Below are 10,283 nucleotides of genomic sequence, written 5' to 3' on the forward strand. Positions count from 1 at the left end.
CCATGAATGTTTCATGAAATTAATTTTCAGGTTTATTTGAACTACAGGGATGTGTGGAATAAAAAATAGTGATCACTGAGCCTCTGCTTCCTTTTGCTCATCTTAGTATGATTATTCTAAAAGTGCTAGAAGAATGATTGTGTGGCCGATCAAATTTGAAATGCTTGGTTACTCAGTGGCTCTATCTGATCATATGACAACTCAGAACTACTTATTCATTCATCACTGAAATGAGTAAGATCTCCAGCTCCTGGATTGAAGGAAAAATTTCTCCCTATAGAAATTGGATCTAGTTTCAAATGTTAAAAATTCTCATGGAGACAAAGCACTCACAAATTGTGCCGTTTCTAATGGACACTTATTCCATTCCATTTATTCATCTTTTTTTGTTGTTATATAGTCTCAGAAAACACACTTGGAATAAGGAAACGAGACTAACCAAGGAGAAGCCAGTGGAAAAATAATTAAAGGTAAAAAAAACTATCTAGCCTAGTCTCATTCATTAGGCACTTAATAAATACTTATTGACTTAATCATAGAATTCAAGTTCTGCAAGGTAAGATGAGGAACCAGAGATCTGAGTGAAGTGGCTTGTCCTGAATTTACCCAATTAACAGAACAATCTGGATTAGAGCTCCGGATTCTGTAATTAGGTGCAGTTTTCTGTTTCATTCTTCTCTGTTTTCCCTGGCTGCTCATCTCAATTATTCCTAGGAGAAGAAACACTGAATCCCTTGTCGGTGCCACCAAAGTGTTCCCTGACATCCCCTCTGTTTAGAGAGCTATTTTTTTTTTTGCTGTTTCCAAAACTCCCTGGTTGGATTCATTCTGCCTCCTGAAGCAGCAGGCAGTCAGGCAACCCTCAAAGAAAAGCCATTTTGCATCCTCCTGGAGCTGAGCCCACCTCATGCTTTGGACGTGAATGTCTGGGGAGCTAGTCTGTGGCCAATAGACTGAGAAATCTCATTTGTTTCTTCAGTCGCCTTTCGGATGTCAGCCCATTTCAGATCTTGGCAATTTCAGTGGTTTCTGGGACTTTTAGCCCACTGGTCTCACTTTTATGGCCCCTAAAAGTGAGCATGAAGCCCTAGCGCATCCCGCAGATATCAGTAAATGGATCTGGGTAATTGTAAAGGGCATCACCACTCAGCAACCTTTTCTTTCCTCTTGACAGGGATAAATGTTGATAACTCAATGATGATGAAAGCATCGTAAACTGTCCATGTTTGCCACGCTCCCTTACACAAGCTAGGGGAATTTGTCGCAGTCTTCCTTACTGTGAAGAAAACCAGTTGTTGGAGTCGGGATAATTCTAGTCAAGAAATTAGTATTGGGGGATTAATTGGTTAGAAAGTAATGGTTGATACCATCCAAATTAATGAGAACACGAGGCAGTTTGCAGTATAGCATTTTCAATCAGTATTTCTGATTGAATAAGTTTTATCAGACTTGTTGAAATAGAAAAGAGGAAAAGAAAAAAATTTTTTTCTCTTTATAGTTACTTGAGCTTGGTAATATTGATAAAAAAACATAGGAAAGTGTCTCCAGCAACTACTTCAAAGATTGGTCCATCCAGTCTCTCTAGAGATGATTGGTTTATTTGCTTTTAAAAACTGAATGGAAGAAATATATAATGATAATAACTAGCATTTATAGTGCTTTGAGTTTTGCAAAGCATTTTAGAAATATTATCTCACTTGATGGTCACAATAATCCTGTGAAGTAGAGGTTATTATTATTTTTATTTTACAGATGAAAAAAACCGAAGTTTTTGAGAAAGGGTTTACTTTCATGCATGAGTTGGATGGTGGCTAATGATTCTTCCAACTCTCAAAATCTGTGATGCTATGAGTCCAAATACTTTTTTTTCCTGAGACAATTGGGGTTAAGTGACTTGCCCAAGGTCACACAGCCTAGGAAGTATTGTATCTGAGGCCAGAGAGAATTCAAATATTTTTAAGTGGGACTAACCTAATCACAGATCTCTATTCCGGTTCACTAGATATAGCAAACCATTTTCAGCTCAAAACCAATTAAGAACTCAAAATTATGGTTCAAAGATAGACTAACCCTTCATTCCTCCTTATATATATTTTCCATCCCTCACATCTCTCCTTATGCTCACCCTACCCAAGAAATTATCTTCTTGACCTTTACTGAGCAGTAGTATTTTCCTATGCTTTGTCATTATGTTGGGCACTGGATATGTTGGGGTCATAACCATCCTCCCCTTCCCTGCCATTAGGATTGGGAGAGTTGAATTAGAAAAAACCTTGGACCTCTGATCACCTTTACATACCATTGTGTCATAAACTCCAGGTGCATTATGTCTATCTTTGCTAGGATAATTCCCCCTCCATTTGAATATTGCCCCTTGCCTTGATATCTCCTGCCCTTGACCTTCTTATCTTGACCCCTTTCATGTCAGGATTAAATTATTATCCTTTCTTGGAATTATGGATTGTCTACCCACCCAGTGTCCTCACCCCCTTTATCTGTCTTTGTTTCTCCTATAAGATTGTATAACTGAGTGAATGCATATGAATACATAACCTAAATAGGTTATGTATTCTGTTTGCAAACCCTAATTAGCTAAAACCCTATATAAGTTCCCTGCCTCGGTTTATCTGGACAGAAAGCTTTGGACAAGAGTCCCATTTGGTCAGCTAGCCTAAACATTCCACATTAAAGATGAAAAACCAATCTCTGTTTGCCTCAGTTTCTCAGGTATTACAATTATTCCATATCTTCTTATCTGAATCCCTCTAAATTTCCTCTAAAGATGCTAACAGGTTGAACTCTCCCAAATTCCTCAGCCTAAAGCAGAGTGCTAAAAGCTGGTCAAGGAATAAATGGCTCTCTGCTAACTTGGGAACTAAAGCTTTTTCAGAGTGGATTTTGACATAAAACTCAAAACATCTTGGTGTTTTGTGCAAATCAGTACCATTTCTAGTATCTTAATGGTAGGAGACAACATGAACTGTATTGGAGACTTGACAATGAAGAGCTCTACCAATAAGGAAAATCTCAGAATCACATATAAACTCATACTCTAAGGAATTGAAAGGAAACTCTAAGCTCTCTAGAGTTCATTTAGTCAATAAGCATTTTAAAGAATATTTTATTTTTTCTTGTGTTTTTGCAAAACTGTTTTTTTGTTCTCCCTCTCTTCCCAGTCCCCAAGACAGCAAGCAATCTTACAGTTTAAACATATACAATTCTTCTTAACACATTTCCATATTCATGGAAATTCATCATGCTGTGAAAAAAAATCAGATCAAAAAGGAAAAAAAAATGAGAAAGAAAAAAACCCAAGCAAACAAAAAAAACAACAACAACAACCCCAAAAGGTGAAAATACTATACTTTGATCCACTTTCAGTCTCTGTGTAATTCCATTTCTGGATGTGAATGGCACTTTCCATCACAAGTCTCTTGGAATTGCCTTGAATCATCTCATTGTCAAAAAGAGCCAAGTCTATTACATGATCTTATTGTTAATGTATATAATATTCTGGTTCTGTTCCCTTCACTCAGTGTCAGTTCATGTAAGTCTCTCCAGACTTTTTTGAAATCAGCCTCTCATCATTTCTTATAAAACATAGTATTCCACAACATTCATATATCATTCATTTCCCAACTAATGGATATCCACTCAATTTCCAATTCCTTGCCATTATAAAAAAGGCTACTACAAATATTTTTTTTGGTACATGTAAGTCCTTTTCCCTCTTTTATGATCTCTTTGGAATCCAAACCTGGTGGAGACACAGTTTGATACTCTTTGAGCTCTTCAGAATGGTTCTGAATTTCACAACCTTACCAACAATGCATTAGTGGTCCAGTTTTCCCACATCTCCTTTAACATCCATCATTATCTTTTCCTGTCATCTTAGACAATTTGAGAGGTGTGAGGTGGTACCAGAGTTGTCTTAGTTTGTATTTCTCTAATCAATGGTGATTTAGAACATTTTTCATATGACTAGAAATTGATTTAATTTCTTCATCTGAAAACTGTCTGTTCATATCTTTTGACCTCAGTATGCATTTACTAAGCACCTACTTTGTGCCACTCACTTCTCTAGCAATCCAAAGAAAGACAAAGGAGCTCTCAAAGAACTCACAATATATTGGAAAAGACAACAAGCAGACAAATATATACAATCTATATACAAGATAAATAGGGAGTAATTAAGAGAAGGAAGGTATTAGAATTAAGAAGGGATGGGAAAAGTTTCCCTTATAGGGTGGAATTTTATTTGGGCCTTGAAGGAAGCCAGGGAAGCCAATGGACAGTGATGAGGAAGCATTTTATTCATGAGGGACAGTCAGAGAGAATGCCTGGAGCTGAAAGATGGAAGTCTTCTTCTTGAAACAGGGAAGGGGCAGTGTCATTGGATTGAAGGACATATGGTAGGGAACATTATGTAAAAAGACTGGAGGTGGGAGGGAGTTAGGTTATGAAAAACTTTGAATGCCAAAGGAATTTCTACTTGATCTTAGAGGTAATAGGGGGCTACTGAAGTTTGGGGGGTTGTCAGAGAGAGAGAGGGAGAGACAGAGACAGAGACAGACAAAGAGAGAGAGAGAGAGAGAGAGAGACAGAAAGAGAGACACAGAGAGAGAGAGAGAGAGAGAGAGAGAGAGAGAGAGAGAGAGAGAGAGAGTCAGACCTGAACTTTAGGGAAATCAGTTTGGTAGATGATTGGAGGATGGATCAGGGAGAAAAAAAAATGAAACAGGAGCTTCACCAGTAGGCTATTATAATAGTCCAAGCTTGAAGGGATGAGGGTTTGTAGGTGAGTGGTGGCAGTGTCACAGCAGAGAGAGAAGCAAATTTGAAAAGTGTTGCAGAGGTAAAATAGACAGGACTTGGCAACAGATTAGTCAAAGGGGATGAAAGATAGTGAGGAGTCCTAAGTTTCAAGCCTGAGGGCTGGGAGCCTGGGGTTGTACTTTACATTAATAGAGGAAGAGATAAGGAAGATTTTGGGGAAAGCTAATGTCTCAAGAAAGGTAGGGAGCATGGTGGAGAGGTAGAATTTCTTAGACTCAATAAGAGCTGAAAAAGGGATGTCTTTTATATAAGAATTGAACTGGATGGCAGCTGAAAGCCCTTCTAACTTTCTGAGTTCAAATCTTGCTTCAAATGCTTCCTAACACTGAGGCCCTGAGCAATATCTCTCAATCCGTTTCTTCATTTGTAAAATGTAGGTAATACTAGAACCCATCTCAGAAGGTTGTGGTGAGGCTCAAATAAGATAATGTATATAAAGCACTTTGTAGACCTTAAAGCTCCATATAAATGTGAGCTCTTAATGTTATCTACTTTTTCCACACATATATATGTGTGTATGCGTGTATATGATTACTGTATTTCTTTTTTTGTATAGAATAGTATTTTATTTTTCCAATTACATGTAATTACATTTCTTTTGTCCAATTACATGTAAAAATAGTTTTCAACATTCATTTTTGCAAGATTTTGAGTTCCAAACTTTTCTTTCTCCTTCCCCAAGACAACAATCTAATATCAACTATATATGTACATCAATTATTGAATTTCAATGTAATTGGTATCTTTTGTTGTTTAGTCTTTTCATTCATGTCTAATTCTCCATGATGCCATTTGGAGTTTTCTTGATAAAAATAATTTTGTCATTTGTCTCTAGCTCATTTTATCGATGTGGAAACCGAGACAGATAGAGTTAAGTCAATTGTCTAGGGTCATACAGCTAGTAAGTGTTTGAGTTCAGATTTGAACACAGGCCTGGCTCTTTATCCACTGTGCCACCTAGCTTCCCTGGTATTTCATAGCATGCATTCAAAAACATTATTTTTGGAAGAGTCCATCAGCTTCACCAAATTGCCAAAGGGGTCCACGACAAGAGATGGTAATAGATGGGTTAGTAGTCTAAGCCAAACTATGGATCCTATCATTTATGTCCCAACAAGTGATCATTCAGCCTCTGCTTTTACATCTCCAATTATAAGGGAATTCACTATTCCTGGTCAGGCCATTCTTTATTACTTCCGACTTACAAAGCATTTCCCCCCTAGTTTTGAGCTTCTTTGTAATTATAGTTCATTGGTTCTTACTTACTGAATTCTGTTGTGTTGTTTAGATTCATAAATGGTACCAGTGAAAAAACCTCTTGATTTTTTGGGAGTGATCACACTTAAACAGTTCTTTACCCTATTATATTTTATTTTATAAATATTTTTAAAAAATAAAAATCTATTTTATAAAGAGATTGAGGCAGAAATGTAGAAAAATTTCCTTGGTAATTGGTAGAATCGGGACTCAAAACCAGGTTCAATAACTCCAAATTTAGTTTTCTTGCCATTGTAATATTTTAGATCATGGAATAATCAATATAGAACTGGAAAGGTCCTATAATTAAACACCTCCTTTTCCCAAAGAGGAATCTAAGTTTTAGGAGTAGTAAGTCACTTGCCCACAGTAAGTGCTTGGAAATGGAGCCAGTTTCAGAGGTGGAATTTGAATTCATATCCTCTAACTTCTTCGTTAGTGCTATTTTATTGAACCACACTTTGTGTCCATCATGTAACTTTGATAATAAGAGGTACCGCAGAAGAATCATGCATGATCTTCATTACAATCACATAATGATGATTGCTTTAAATTGGAGGGGGCGAGGAGTATCATTCTTGGTGTAACTATTAAAATTTTGCTGCAGACTACCCAGATAGTCTGATTGGCCATGTGCTGAAAGAATTTTAGAAATAGAAAATACTTCCTGGCTTTATCACATTTCAGCTCAAGGCACCTTAGTCAAATCACTAAACATTTCCAATTGCTCAGGGATTAGATGAGAAAAATTACAATCTCCCTGCTTGGTAGCCAATGGAATGCTAGCCTCAGAGCCAAGAAAATTCACATTCAAGCCCTACTTCTAATCCATACTATGTGACCCAAAGCTATTGATTTAACCTTTCAATGTCCTGTGAAATGTGTGAAGACCCTAAGTTTCCAAGAATGTACCAACATGAACTGGTAAAGGTAGTTCCCTCATCTTGGGATTCCTTGTGCCATTGAAATCATCAGTCCCTACTTTCCAGCTTTAATATTTGGTGATTCATGAAGTGACTTGTCACTCGTTCATCTTGATGATTTGTAACAAAAGCTGATTTCTGTTTGTCTGATTGTCACTCCCTTCTTGGGGAGGGCAAGCTAAATATCTTGCTCTGTGACACTGATCAGCTCTACCCAGGAGTTAAAGTAATTTCTTGTCAATTGTTTTAATGGTGACTGACTTAATAGTGTGATGGTAAGAAGGATAATAGTTATCATATGCAATCAGGAGAGGGATTCTTGGCTTTCTTCTGTAGCCCAAATCCCTCTTTATTAATTCAGATGCTCCCAGAGCAGAGAGAATGATTGAAAAGCTCTAATTTTGTTATCTTCTAAAGTCATGAACCATCTAAGCTGATTGTAATGAGATTTGGGGAAGGAGTTAGCCTCTTGGCAGAGGTCAATTTATCTTAGGGAAAGTGTTATCATCAAAATGCTTAGAAATTATTAGCACTTAAGGTAAATCTGAAGAGATCTATTAATGGAAGATGCTTAGCCAAGCTACAATTGCAATATGCAATTACAATTCTTATTTATTCCCCCTTTGCTTCATATTTAAGCATGAAAAAGATGGCTAGGTGAGATGCCATGAAAATCAAATGATGAAACAATAACTTTTTATGAAATAGCTGTTCTGCTTCCATTCTAGACTGGAGCAGCAGACATAGTTTCTGCCCTCAAGGAGCTTTCATCTTCAGAGGGAATAGCACATCATAAGAATGAATGAATCAATCAATCAATCAGTGAATGAATGAATGAAAGCATTTTTCAAGTGCTTGCTTTTCACAGAGTACTGTGTTAAGCACTGAAGATATATAAATAGAAAAGTGAGATAGATAGTTCCTTCTCTCCAGGAGTTCAAATAATAATGGAAGAGACAACACATTTGGAAAGTTTCAATTGTAATACAGATGGAAAGGTGATGATAATGCCTTTGTTAATGTGATTTCTAATGATAAAATCATATCCGTTTCTGTTTTGGAAGGACAGAACCAAGGACTGACTTTGGTAGTGAGATCTTTCTTGCACTGTATATTGTATACCCAATGACTGGAAAAGGCAATAAATCCTATGGAGGCTCAAAGAAAGGAGAAATCATTGTATGTTGGGAAGGTTTTACAAAGAATTGGGCCTTGAAGACTAAGTGGGATTTGGATTAGTGCAAAGCAATGGGGGATTTCAGGTATCAAGAATAAATTGAAAAGAGGTGAGGAGGAAAGATATTCTCAATGGATATTGAGATGGGTACCAATTTAGTTGGGACTGAGAGGGTATGTGAAGGCTGAGTGGAAGATAAAGTTGTAAAAGTAGGGTGGGCCTAGATAGTGGAAGAGCTTGAATGCCAGACAGATGAATTTGGATTTTATCCAAGTAGGCAATGAGGAGTCACAGAAGGTTTTTTAAAGCAGGAAAGTAATATGATAAGAATACAGTATTTTGAGGATTAATTGGATTAATTTGTAGCATGAAGTAGGAGAGGGTAAAGACTGTACAGTTTATGTACCACCCAGTGGTCTGAAGGCTCTTGCTGGGCATTTATGATTTCATCCCACAAATAAAGAAAATTTTGGTAGAAGGCTGAAGGAAAGTGTTAGCAATGTAGGAACATTATATTGCTATAACAAGATAAACCATTCAAATAGTCCATTCATATTTTGAATTTGCACCTGCTTCTAAAGAATTAGGATTATATCCCACAGGCAGTAGGAAGTTATTGAACGGTTTTAAGGGAAATGCTCTAATGTGCTGGGACTATTTAACCTGTAGAAAATGAGACAGAGATGAGGTTTGTTAATGGTCTTTGAATATATCCAGCTTCACAATATGGGAGTAGTGACCAGCTATTCATTCATTTATTCAAAATGGATTTAATATGCTCCTACTATGTGTCAAGCACTTTGCCAAGTACTAGAGCTCCAAAGAATAGTTAAAAATCACAATAATCATTGCTGTTCACTCCTGTTGAGGCTGAAATAAGAGGAAATTGAACTATAGTACTGATTATAATTAGAAATGAGGAGGAATTTTCTGAATATGCAGTCTGTCACTAAGCTGTCAAAAAAAGCTATAGAATTTCCATTTTTGCTATGGTTTCAAACTTCAGAAACCAGGAGATCTTCAGGTCTCCTTTCTAGCATAAGCATCTACAACACTCTAATCCAGTGGTTCTCAAAGTATGGTCTAGAGAATCCTGGGGATTTCTGAAACCCTTTTAGAGGATCTACAAATTCAAAAATAGTTTTTATTTTCAATATGGTAAATGTCTATAAATATGATCCAGATAAACAAAAACGCTTTGGAGAGATCCTCAATAATTTTTAATAGGATAAAGATACTGAAAACAAAAGTTTGAGAACCACTGCTAATCATTCCTCACTAAGATACCAAAAGATTGATGATTATCGCCTCTAACTAGATTGTGGCTTATCTATGGCTTAGTAGAGTTAGTCTGACCAGAAACATTCATGGTCTGGTGGCCAATCTTCTGTGAATGGGGGTCTCCAAACTTAGTTCACTTTTAGCTTAATGCAACTTAGTGAACTATGAGGAACCCAGGGTTATTTCCATATTATGATGAAGAAGGACATAATGGTATAATGGTTAACGCATGGACTTGAAATCAAGAAAACCTGTCTTCTCATTTTGCATCAGACATTTTCTGAGTGGCCATGGGCAGGTCATTAATCTTTGAGTCTCCATTCCTTTGCATAGAAAGTGGGGATAACAAAACTTGGAGTATTGGGGTTGAGGAAAGCACACAGTGGAAATTCACCAAATTCAGATGGCCACTCCTGTGTGCCAGTACAATTATCTGGTCATCAATCTTCTGGTGATGAACCTCTCTGTGCCTAGTTAGACTGACATATATTCGTTTTTCTGGCTCTTTATTTTTAAAGGAGCTGTCAGATTGTCCATTTTGTTAACATGACCTTTAATAACATCATTATCATCACATCAGAGTGAAGTGCAAATGTAGTGGGTAGTAGGAAGGAACACTTTGAAAAGATAAAACATAATTACCAGGGAGATGATTATCCTCCAAGCAAATTGGTAATAAAACACTCCTTTAGCTTCCAATCACGTCCTAGAAAAACAGCACCTTTTATTTTCATGTTTTTTTTCTAATAATGTAAGCAGAACATTTTAATAGATTCAAATCAAGATTTGAGTGTCTTTTTACATATAAT

At 36.7% G+C, this 10,283-nt stretch overlaps 1 protein-coding gene across 3 annotated transcripts in view; it reads left to right on the top strand.

The window, feature by feature from the left end:
• Positions 1-10,283, top strand: part of SIAH3 (siah E3 ubiquitin protein ligase family member 3) — a 98,611-nt gene that overhangs the window by 36,174 nt on the left and 52,154 nt on the right. Inside the window, exon 1 of one of the 3 annotated variants that reach the window (XM_051983828.1) lies at positions 400-470. The exons of the other annotated variants lie outside the window; for them this stretch is intronic. The gene's annotated coding sequence lies outside the window, so the exon portion shown is untranslated. Of the gene's footprint in view, positions 1-399; positions 471-10,283 lie in introns of those variants that run through there. 3 annotated transcript variants of the gene reach the window in all.

The sequence above is a fragment of the Antechinus flavipes genome, chromosome 3 (genome assembly GCF_016432865.1).
Source record: "Antechinus flavipes isolate AdamAnt ecotype Samford, QLD, Australia chromosome 3, AdamAnt_v2, whole genome shotgun sequence".
Taxonomy (NCBI): domain Eukaryota; kingdom Metazoa; phylum Chordata; class Mammalia; order Dasyuromorphia; family Dasyuridae; genus Antechinus; species Antechinus flavipes.